Here is a 12,043-nt window from a genome sequence, read left to right as displayed (position 1 = left end):
TCATTTCACATCAAACATGTAAGACATATTTCAGGTCTAGTGCAGAGATAACTTTCCTAATGAAGCTTTGGTCAATGCAAAGAGGAGTCAGTCAAGAACCAATGCACCTACCAGGATGACAGTACCAGAGATGCCAATTCTGTCTTCTGCTAATAATTCCTTTTCCTTCCCCACACTTCGTCTTGAAATGTCTGCTTTCATAGATCCTGCTGAATAAGCAATGATTCATTTGATCCCACCCCCCTGGCCATGACTAGACAGACCAGAGATGGACAAATGGCATAAGGTAAATTAATCAGATTCATTATCTCAGAGATACTAGTTAGGTTAGGTTTTTATTGCCCAAAGTAAAACAATCCCCTCAGTGGGACTGAGTCATGAGCAACAGGCCCAGTAGAAATCTGGGCTGTCTGACAGAACATGATGTCTACAGCATATGCTCCAGATTGATAAGTGACTGAGGCAGATGAGGCTCACAGTGCCTAGCAGGTAGGTGTAGTGGAGGAGTCTACACCAAATCTGTAGGCCAAGTCTGTGAGCAGAAAATATGAAAAGATAACATGCACACTAGTTAATATCAGGCAGCTCTTGGCATAAGGTAGCAGGTACCAGGTATGGGAGCAGAGTTCATGGGAGGACTTTAGTCCTCAGAGTACTTAGTTGTATTAGCTGCCATAATAGATTTCCACAAACTTGGTGGCTTAAAAGAACAGAAATGTATTCTCTCACAGTTCTAGAGGCTACAAGTCTGAAATCAAGGTGTTGACAAGGTTGGTTACTTCTGGAGGCTCTGAGGGAGAATTTGTTCTATGCCTCTCTTCCAGCTTCTGGTGGCTGCTGGTAATCCTTGGTATTCCTTGACTTGGTTTCCTCCAATTTCTATCTCCATCTTCATATAGACATTTCTTCCGTGCCTCTCCTATGTCTCTGTGTGTTTCAAATGTCCATTCTTTATAACCAACCAATCTCATTGCCTTTGAGTCAATTCTAATTCATAGTGACCCTACAGGACAGAGTAGAACTGCCCTAAGCTTTCCAAATCTGTAATCTTCACAGAAACAGACTGCCACATCGCTCTCCTGCAGAGCAGCTGGTGACATCAAGCCACTGACCATTTAGTTAGCATCTGAGAGCTTAACGACTGCACCACCAGGGCTCCTAATTCTTCATAAGGACATTCTAAATCCAGAATGATCTTATCTTGAGATTCTTAATTACATCTGCAAAGATCCTATTTCCATATAAGATCATATTCACAGGTATGGGAGTTAAGACATGGATATATATTTTGGATGTGACACAACAGTTAAGTGCTAGGCTGGTAAATGAAAGGTTGGTGGTTGGAACCCACCTAGCGGCTCTGTGGGAGAAAGACCTGGTGATCTGCTTCCTTAAAGATTACAGCCTAGAAGAACCTATGGGGCAGTTCTGCTGTATCACATGGGGTCGCTATTATTCGGAACTTACTCAATGGCACCCAACAACATTCAACCCACTACATTGGTAAAAGCTGGACTGAGTCCTTTTTTTTTTCTTTTTTCTGTTGTTATGGAGCTGATATGACTCATAGCAACCCCATAGGGCAGAGTAGAACTGCCTGATAGGGTTTCCCAAGAGCGGCTGGTGGATTCGAACTTGCTGATGTTTTGGTTAGCAGCCAACACTTAACCACTGTGCCATTGAGGCCTAGGCTAGAAAAACAAGGGTTTCAGACAAGGCATCAAGTTGTAGCTTCAGGTGCAGAAAAAATAAAACAGGAGTCTAATTGCCAGAACTGAAATTCAAGGACAGAATAGGACTAGTAGTAAATGGAATGGAAACTTAGTTACTGGTCTAGGAAGGCTTTTTCACATTCCAACAGATTAGAAACATGCTTTGTCAAAAAGCCTGGGACGTGGATAAATCCACCAGGTACAAGGGCAGAGAGGAGAAGGTATGTGAGCCATAGTAAATACAGTGATCTAGGACATACTGACTCAGTAAAATAAAATTGACACCGAATTTCAAAAGGAATTAACAACTTAACTTGCTTATGGTTTAGCTAGCAGTTTGCATAGAAATTCTAACCGGCTCTTTAAGGTTCCACAAATACTTTTTTCCCAGGTTAACATGAAATCTGACTTTCCCCTTTGCTCTAAACCCCAAACGTAGGAAAGTGGATATAGGGCTCTTCAATTAGTCTCATTCTCGATCATACAAAATGGACAATGCCTTGATTAAACTTTAATAATTTTCACGGATTTTCTGTTAAATTTTCTTAGCATTTGAATCACTTTTTTCTTTTAAATCAAATTTTTTTGCACACAATAAATGGATGTATGTCACAAATACCATCAATTCCTCATTTTCTCAGCAAGTAACTTTCCTGAACACTAAACTTTCCATTTCGTTTTTAGAAGATTTCTTAAGCAATGATGTCCCACTTTTAAAGATACTAAAATATTCTCTAACACATTTAGAAACATATGTCTTGTCATTCCAAATTGAGTCTTTTTTTTTTTTTTTCCCTACTGTCTTCCAAAAATGGAAGAAAAAAAAAAAAGATGAAATTGAATGGCTTCATTTTTCTGTGAATGAGTTTTGGAACAGACATGGACATTAGTGATCCTCTGAAGTCAAGGACTGGCAGGTCAGAGAAGCCTAATCAAAGCTGCAAAAATCATTTACTCCAGAACATAATGATATTTTTGTGCCCTTCCTTATCCAAATTATGTTAGCTTGGCATACCATGTCTGTTGAAATGACAGGCCACTCTCTGTCCTTTCAGAACAGATACGTCTCCTCAGCTCTAAGTAATGGCTCTCGTTGGTTTGGTGTTTGATGAACCACAGCCTTGGGAGTCAGTGTGCACAGGATGCAGTCGTGACCAAGGTTTTGGCCAGGATCCCCACTGCCTCAGAAAATGACCAGCTGTCCCTGGGTGACTTAAGGAAGCAGCTCTCTGATGACTCATCCAGAGGTTAACAACTCTAATAAGTGCTACATCCGATCAGGTTCTTTGGTGTCATTGTTGGCCTCTAGTCCAAGAGAAGACAGAAGTTTTGAAACCCTGTGTACTGACAATCAAAGGGTCACCTGTCACCTCCAGTCAGTTCACAAGAACCAAAAAATGACCACTTCACAGAAGTTGCATAGTGCTTGCATCTTTTTGATTCTCTTACTGGATACTTTAGAAAGCTTTTGGAAAATGCGTTTAATCTATTCCAAAGGTCACAGCAACAAAGGTTTCTGCTCCATTGCTATATCTATGCTTGGTCAGGCTTTAAAATTTCAATCTTCGTGGTTTTTTTGACATCAACAATAACAGCAGTGAGTGAAAATTACTGGTGTTCAAGACTGCAGATGAAACAAGACAAACTGTTTCTCTGTGTGTATTAGGCTGTCTAGAAATAGAGTTCCTGTATTTTCTGAACTGAAACTCAGTTCTGTTGTCTGACAAATATGAATGACCTCGTGGGGACAATGGGACAGAATATTTGAAATCAAGAATGATATGGACAATCTGGACATGCTATTTCTGTACCTACAAGGTCTTGACTTAATTCAAATTTAGTGAAAGCTAAATGACCACTTGTATGTGTTTTAAGTTCCCAGCCTGAGTAGACTGTTACTGTGTGTTATTGCTTGCTTTCCTTCTCATCAGTCTCTGCATGATGCTAAGAGTATATAATAAAAGACAGCTTTCAGAGGTGTCACATTTCCTTAGCCAATCATTAATAATGGTGAAACACAATGTCTGTATGCTAATCAAATGTAAAGAGCAGGTTAATGAAAAACACATTCCAAGTTCACCTAAGCAATGATCTTCTCTCTCTCAAGTCACCAGGGACAGTTTGACAAGCACGTGACTCAGGGCATTCAGTGATATGAATTTAGTTAATTTGCTGGGTTTCTTTCCTGGGGAAACTATGTAAACAGCACTTTTCATTTCAAATACAGGGCAGATTTTTCAAAACCCCAATGTTATTACAAGGGAGAGAAAGACAAATTGAGAGATAAAGAGTTGGTAGATTTTCTTAGCCCATCAGAATGATGTGGAAGTTAAAGCACAGTGATTCTATGTGGTTGATCCATGCTGATTATTGGGTCAAATTGAACAGATCTACCTTAATTTTGGTCAATTAACAACATTGATAATAATAATAATGTGTTCTAGGTGCTTTTCATGCATTATTGCAACCGATTCTTACAGTAACCCTGTGAGCTAGATTCATAATATTATCTACAGATTTAAGGCAGTGAGGCTGGGGATCAGAGATGTTAAGTGACTTATCCATGGTTTCACAGCTAATAAGCGGTGGAATGAAGATTTGAAGTTGAGCAGCTTGCACAAGTTCTTTGAGTCTCTTTGGTTCTTAGGCAACCATTTATTAAACAACCCACATCAAGACTGGATATAATTACAGCCTCTCAAGCCTGTCGTAGTCTTGACTCACTCTATGGTAAGCACCATGCTTTGTTTTCCATTATACTAAGTGCTTTGCACACAGAGTTACTCAATAAATGTTAGCAGAATAAATTAAAAATTTTTTTTTATCTTGTTTTAAGATTTTACATTCCAAGTTGGTTCAGAAATATATGGCGGACAAATACAAATTATGTGCATGGATCGGATGAATCTCCTAAGCCATGTGCTTGTCAAACCATCCCTAGAGAAACCTCAAGTTTTCAAGTCCGATGCTATTGTTGTTAGTTGTTGTCAAGACAGCTCCGACTCGTGGCCACCTTCTGTATAACAGAGCAAAATGTTGCCCTGTCCTGCGCCATCTTCATGACTGTTGGTATGTTTCAGTCCATTGTTGCAGCTTCAATCCATTAAGCAAGGCAATTTTTGCCCCTGGGATGAGAGTGCAGAAAACCTAACAAGCGCTAGTCTCAGGAAATGGGCAGGTCAGGATGCATTTTCTGAATGAGGTTTGGCAAAGTGGCTTAAGAAATCTATATGGCCAAGAGAAAGGTCAAATATCTTTCCATTATTACTAACCTGCCACAGCAGCAGGCATGGTGAAGAGGACATGATAAACATTGCTTTTAGCTATAAGAAATTTATGAGTTCAAACACTCTTCTAAGAAAGAACTCAAGCAATCTAATGGTGCTAGTTACACTTGCCTTCACAGTCAGAATTAGAAGTAAAAGCAGGTTAATTAATGAATATCTGTTTATTGCCAGTCTTTTCCAGAGGCAGCAATGTGTTTTTATTTTCACAACAAACTTACTCCCAAGATCTGCATATGACTTTGCAATTCAGCAGTAACTTTGATATTTTTCAAGAAACCTGGACCTCAAATTCTGTCCATTAATTTCTGTCTCTGGATCTGAGGACATATCATCCTATGGCCAATAATTGGCAAGATGGACCTTCAGTCAGATTACATAACTAATCACTAAACTTGAGTTACAGTCCTCATTAGCCTGATGAAAAGACAGCCTCCTTCTCTTAGAGATATAAAGTTGACCTTCAATTCATTTTTCCACCAGAGCTTTGGTGAAGTTCTTGCTTCAAGGGAATTTTAAAAAGTTGGTGTTGTCAACCCTGAGAGGTGAAGCTGGGGACATCTCACACTCAGGGTGAGGAAAAATGACTTCCTCTTGGTATTTCAGTGACAAACTTTCTTTGCATCTAGCAAGAAGATCTAACAGGCTTGTCAATGAGTTCTTTCTAAGAGGGTTCTAATATGAGCTTTGCTGCCCAGCCCAATTACAGTGTGACTGTAAAGAAGTCTGTTTCCCAGTGGACAATAACTAGAAATATGGTGTCCATATTTCTTGAGCAAAAATCATTACAGCTGGCATGGTATTTAAGTGGGTAATGGGACAGAACTTTTTATGTCAAGAATGTCTTATAAAATTCACAATGCATGTTCATCATATTTTATAAAGTTTATGGACAAATACTAATCTACCTCTCTTCTTATTAATCATAATAGCTAGCACTAGTGAAACTTTATGCCAAATATGGATCCATTTCATTATTACAATAACACTAGGAAGTAGATGATATTATTATCATACCCATTTGGCAGATGGAGAAACTGAAACACAGAATGGTTAAGAAGCTTGACCAAGTTCATACAGTTACTAAGTGACCAAGTCAGGATTTGTACCTAAGAAGTTTAGATTAAGGGAATGTGCTCTTAACCATTATGCTGTATTCCTTGTGTTAACTAGAGAACCAGGCTATGCAAATGAAAGATGTTTAACAACAACAGCGACAGCAGCTAACATTTATTCAGCACTGTTATGGGCAAGGTACTGTTTTAATCATCTTATAGACATTTTTGTGTTTAATCCCCTCCATAACCCTATGAGGTTCCGTTTTACATACAGAAAATCTGAGACACATAAAATATGAATATTTATCTCGTGTTGATCAGCATGCAGATGGTATGACTCAGGTTCAAATCCAGGTAGTACTAGGCATTCAGACCTGTCTCTTAATTTATGTTTGTTGACGCTGAAACAATACTTTGAAAAATGGATCCCAATTATTGGATTCTTCAGTTCAACAACAACAACAAAAAAAACGTTTTCTTACATTGGTAATATATAACCCAAAACAACCCCCCCCCGAAAAAACTTTCTTCTATACATTAGATATCATTTAAGATCAACTAAAATGGCTAAACACAAACATTACATAAACAGAATTAAATTAATTATCCAAGAAAGGCAACTGGGTCATAGCCTTCCTGGTCACTCCCTTCTTTAATGTTCCCTCAAAAATATAACTTCAAAAAGAAGGAAGAAATATCGTGACCAATATTCTACAACTAATGAGCATGTTTTTAGACAGATAACAGTGCAACTTTACAACTTCATTCTTACTGGAATTCCTTTTTTTTCTTTTTTTAATATCTTGGTTGTTTCTGCATTGTTGCTGTTACTTTCCTAGTTAGTTAGAGCCAAATATCAAATATACCAATATTTATTTTGTGATTTACGTTTCTACTGAGGAGAAGTTATTGAGCCCTGATAGCACACAAATCCAGCAAATTATATATAAAGGAGCCCTGGTGACACAGTGGTTAAGCGCTCAGCTACTAACCAAAAGGTCAGCAGTTCAAACCCACCAGCCGCTCCTTGGAAACCCTATGGGGTAGTTCTACTCTGTCCTACAGAGTTGCTATGAGTCAGAAGTGACTCAACAGCAAGGTGTTTTGTTTGGTTGTTGTGTATTCATTTTCAAAGATGTATGAAATATTGCTGCTAAAATGCTCCTTTCTTTAAAATATGAAATGTGTGAATATTTATACTGGCAAATACAGCTGATAATCATCAAACAAAGCATACCAATCATTTCTCTGATTAATCATCCAAAAACTCATTGCCGTTGAGTTGATTCCAACTCATAGTGACCCTATCACAGTGTATGAACATTCCAGACATACACCAAGAGCTAAATTAGGAGATAAATATTACTTTATAAATGGAGCTGTACTAGATCTTGATTGTTTTAGATATGTGCAAAATTAGGCACTTTGTAAAGCCTAAACACACAACGTTTTAAGCATAAATGAACCAGGCTGATAATATAGTGTTGTCCTCTGTATTTTCTTTCCAACTGTAATATGAAGGCAGTGAACAAAGAAGTACTGAAAGTAATATTCATGATCAATTGTTAAAATTCACTGGGGAAGCTGATAAAGACTCATCAAGACATTAAGGAAACTGATATGGACATTTAAGCATCTCTAGCATGTGGATCATTGTGATAAAATTAAAGAATACTAGGGCTGAGAAGGGACCCAGGGATCATTTATCTAAATCAACTGCTGTTTATGACTGATGAGGAAATTAAGGTCCAGAGAAATTTATCTAACTGTCCTAGATCACACAGAAAGTAAATGGTAGAGCCAGGATTAGAACTCAGATCTACATACTCAGTTTAAAGGCTGTGCCCTTGTTGGAAAGACAGAAGACTGAATCTGAAGATAGCAGTTCTCCCTCAAGATTTAAGCTGGTCTAGTCAATTCCTTTATCTTGACTCATCAAGAGTGGAGCCAAAACACAAGCCCTATGCAAAGGCCTTCCCTTACCACCTGGGGTAAATTGAGGCTGTGAATTAAGCCTTATGTAGATGAAAAGTACTGGGATCAAATGATAATAAAAGCAATTTAACCTGTACATTCTGTCATTATCTGTACAGCCTTAAGAAAATTTAAAAAATTATCTGGCTCTCAAATTCTTGTATTTCAGATATTAAATTAAATTAAAATTAGAACTATTAGAAGTATTCATCTCAATTGATTTTTGTATTAATGGTATAATTGCTATTTCGTATATGAGAAAACTGAAATCCAGAAAGGTAAGGAAGTTGTGTGAAGTCATATTGCTGCTAAGGCACAGAACCAGAATTCACAATGTGCTTTGCAGGACTCCAAAACCACATTCACCTGTCTCTCTGAGAGCAACAAAGCAAAGCTAGTTGACAAACAAGGAGACATAATGAAATCACCAGAGTATAAAAAGACAAAAACGCAAAACTCAGAGTCATCCAGTGTTATTTAGTGTGAAGTTGAGCTCAATAGCCTTTGAGAATATCTCTCCATCATACATAGCAGGGATGGATGATTGTTTTTCCAAAATGATGGCCTTGAACAGGGGCGGATTAATCAATAAGCAAGGTACGCCATGGGCTTACATTAAGCAAGGTACACATGGGCTTACTTGTGTTTATTTACTAATCTGTAGTGCACAATTTCACATGGGTTTCACCACATCAAAGATGTGGTGAAAAACAGGTGAAATTGTGCACTACAGATTAGTAAGTAAGCACAAGTAAGCCTGGACATACCTTGATGTGAGAAACAGGTGAAATTTGCACCACAGATTAGTAAATAAGAACAAGTAAGCCTGTGTGTACCTCGCTTGTTGGGTAATCCATCCCCGGTCCTTGAGTCATCAGCGGAGAGTGAATTCTATTTAAGAAAGATCAGAAAGTTCAAAACCAAATGTTTTAAATATACAGCTTATCAAGAAACTCAATTATGCAGCATGATTCATTTCCTGAAGGTCCTGGGTGGCAAAATACTACTCCTAGAAGTTATTTCCATAAAACTATCCCTACCCGTTACTTTGGAGAGGAATTTAATGGACTGTACTTTTTTTTTTTTTTAGGTGACAAGGTTAAATTTGAGGCTTAATCAATGGTCCAGTCATCCAAAATGCTACATCCTGCTTTTTCCTCCTGTACCTATTCATAGAGTTTATGAGCTGTGTCAGACCTTAAGAGTGGATGGCTCAGTTGAGTGGTGTGTCAGAGAAAAGTGTCTGTTGTGCTGTTTTTAAGTTTGGTGGAATAATGGTCATTGTTTAAAGTTAAGGAGCAAGTTCCACCGAAACTGCCTAAATACTCTTTATTTTGTCACCTCTAAAGAATTTATTAGAGTACCTAAATGTGTTTGCTATAGATTTTCATTAGCACATTTAAAAGAAAATGTGAAAACATTTTTTTAGAATGCTGATAAATTAGAGCCCTGCAGTTAGTTCTCATTCAATCCCTGCTAAAAATAATAGAAGGTAAATTACAACGCCCCCAGAATTTCATTCTAGTTCAAAACAACAGCCTGTTTTGCCTCATGTCTACAAACCTGGCGGTATAATTTCAAATGTACTCAGATAATTAGGCCATCTTTGTGTTTAAATCTTTCATACCCCTTTCATTATATTTGATGTTTTTTGAGAAAACAGCTGGAAATATCTATCGATGAAAACAAATTTTGTTTTATTATTATTAAAATGGTTTTCATCTCTGCATGTAAGTAGGATGTGCTGCAAATCATTTAAAAGACCTACACAAGCTGGACATATTGACATTGAAATAAAAGCAGAACCTTTTGCTTGCAGATATTAAAGTATTAAATATTAAAGTTGATTTACTGACAGGCTTAACATAGAAGACAGCTGAAATAAGCTATGAGAGCGAAAGTAAATTGGATTATATTGTTTGTGGTTTGAGCTGAGGTAGAAATATTTTTACTTCATAACAATAAAGCAAAAATAAATGTTGACATTAATTGTCCTGAACAGTCATTAAAGCAATGGTGTGACCACTTACAAAAATTACCAAAAAACCCACTGCTATGGATTCAATTCAGACTCATAATGTCCCTATAGGACAGAGTAGAACTGTCCCATAGGGTTTCCAAGACTGTAATCTTTACGGAAGCAGATTGGCACATCTTTCTCCTACAGAGCTGCTGGTGGGTTCGAACTGCCAACCTTTTGGTTAGCAGCCAGGCACTTTAACCACTGCTCCACCAGGGCTCCTTTCTTAAAAAATTAGTGTGACTAAAATTCACACCATCTGTATGACTCTGTTCTTCCTGTTAGAATTGAGGAAAATATTAACCTTCCTCCAGGACAAAGACAAGAATCTATCCCATGTGACTTCAGAAGTCAATTATTTAATCAAGGAGATAAACAGGTCCCTAGACAAAGTCTGTGTTACTGCAGAAATTCCCTCCTAAGTCTTTAAAAAGAGAGGAAGCAGAGGATAGTTTGGAGATTCAGAATGAACCAAAGAAAGGGAACAGGAGGAACTAACAAGAATCTAGTTCCTAATACGTGCCAGGCGCTGTTCAAGATGGTATCACAGGGTTCTCCCAAACCATTTGTGTTAGTTTCTTACGGCTGCCATAACAAAATGCCACAAAGTGGGTGATTGATGAGAACAGAAATTTATTGTCTCACAGTTCTGGAGGCCAGCAAGTCCAAATCAGGAACTTGGCCACGCTGATTCCTTTAGAGGGCTCTGAGAGAGAAACTCTTCCATGCCTATCTCCTAGCTTTTGGTAGCTCCAGGCATTTCTTGGCTTGCAACTACAGTGTAACATGACACCCTTCCTCTTTCTCCCTGTTTCTATGTATCTTCCCCTCTTTGATAAGGACATCAGTCATACGGGATTGGGACCAACCCTACTCCAGTATGACCTGATGTTAACCTAACTGACAATATCTTCAAAGACGATATTTCCAAACAGGGTCACAGGTACAGAGTTTAGGACTTCAATGTATCTTTTTTGGGGACACTGCAATCCATATCACCATCTTGACAATATTATTATTATATCCTTATTCAAAAACTATTGTTGCCAACTTTGTTTTCACCGTCTCATTAACCTTATTTCGTTCCATTCTTCATTCAGCTGCTACATATCAATCACACTGCCATCAAGTCAATTTCAACTCATAGCGACCCCATGCGACAGAGCAGAACTGCCCTATAGGTTTTCTGGGCTGTAATCTTTAGTGTGTAATGTACTTACCAATATAGAAGTTTACCTCTTTTTCATATGTGATTCCAATGATAGGTTGGTGATCCAGGTTTCATAGGTAACTCAGCCATTCTCATACATGGCTTATATTTCTGGATTCAAGTCCCAATGTGTGCCGACTCCCAACTGGCAGGGGACGAAGATCAAAGGAGTGCATGTCCAATTGTATTAAGGGTAGTGTCCATGAATGGCAAAACTTGCTTCTGCTCACATCCCATTGACCAGAATTTAGTCCCTGAAGGGAAAGGAGCTCTGGTGGCACAACGGTTAAGTGTTCAACTGCTAACCAAAAGGTTGGCAGTTCAAACCCACCCAGCAGCTCCATGGGAGAAAGACCTGGTGATCTGCTCCTGTAAGGATTACAGCTTAGAAACCCTATGGGGCAGTTCTACTCTATCCTATAGGACAGTTATGAGCTGGATCCACTCAATGGTACACAACAACAGCAACAGCTGAAGGGAAGCTGAGAAATATCTATCTGGGGGAAGCATGGTCCTATTTGTTATGGATTGAATTGTGTCCCCTAAAAAGATACATTGAAATCCCAATGGGTACACCAGTGAAGGGAAATAGGGCTTTTCTTTGCAAATATTATCAGTTAATTAATGAAGTCAGACCAGAGTAGAGTGGGTTCTTATCTTAATCCCTTCTGAATCATGCACACAGAGGGAAGACAACATATGAGGGTCCATCTACGAGCCAATGAATGCCAAAGACTGCCAGTAGCCACCAGAAACTAGGAGAAAGACATGGATTAGTTCCTCTC

The sequence above is a fragment of the Trichechus manatus genome, unplaced genomic scaffold, assembly GCF_000243295.1.
Source record: "Trichechus manatus latirostris isolate Lorelei unplaced genomic scaffold, TriManLat1.0 scaffold00007, whole genome shotgun sequence".
In the NCBI taxonomy this organism is placed as follows: Eukaryota; Metazoa; Chordata; class Mammalia; order Sirenia; family Trichechidae; genus Trichechus; species Trichechus manatus.
The sequence above is the reverse complement of the archived record's forward strand: the minus strand, read 5'-3'. Positions refer to the sequence as shown.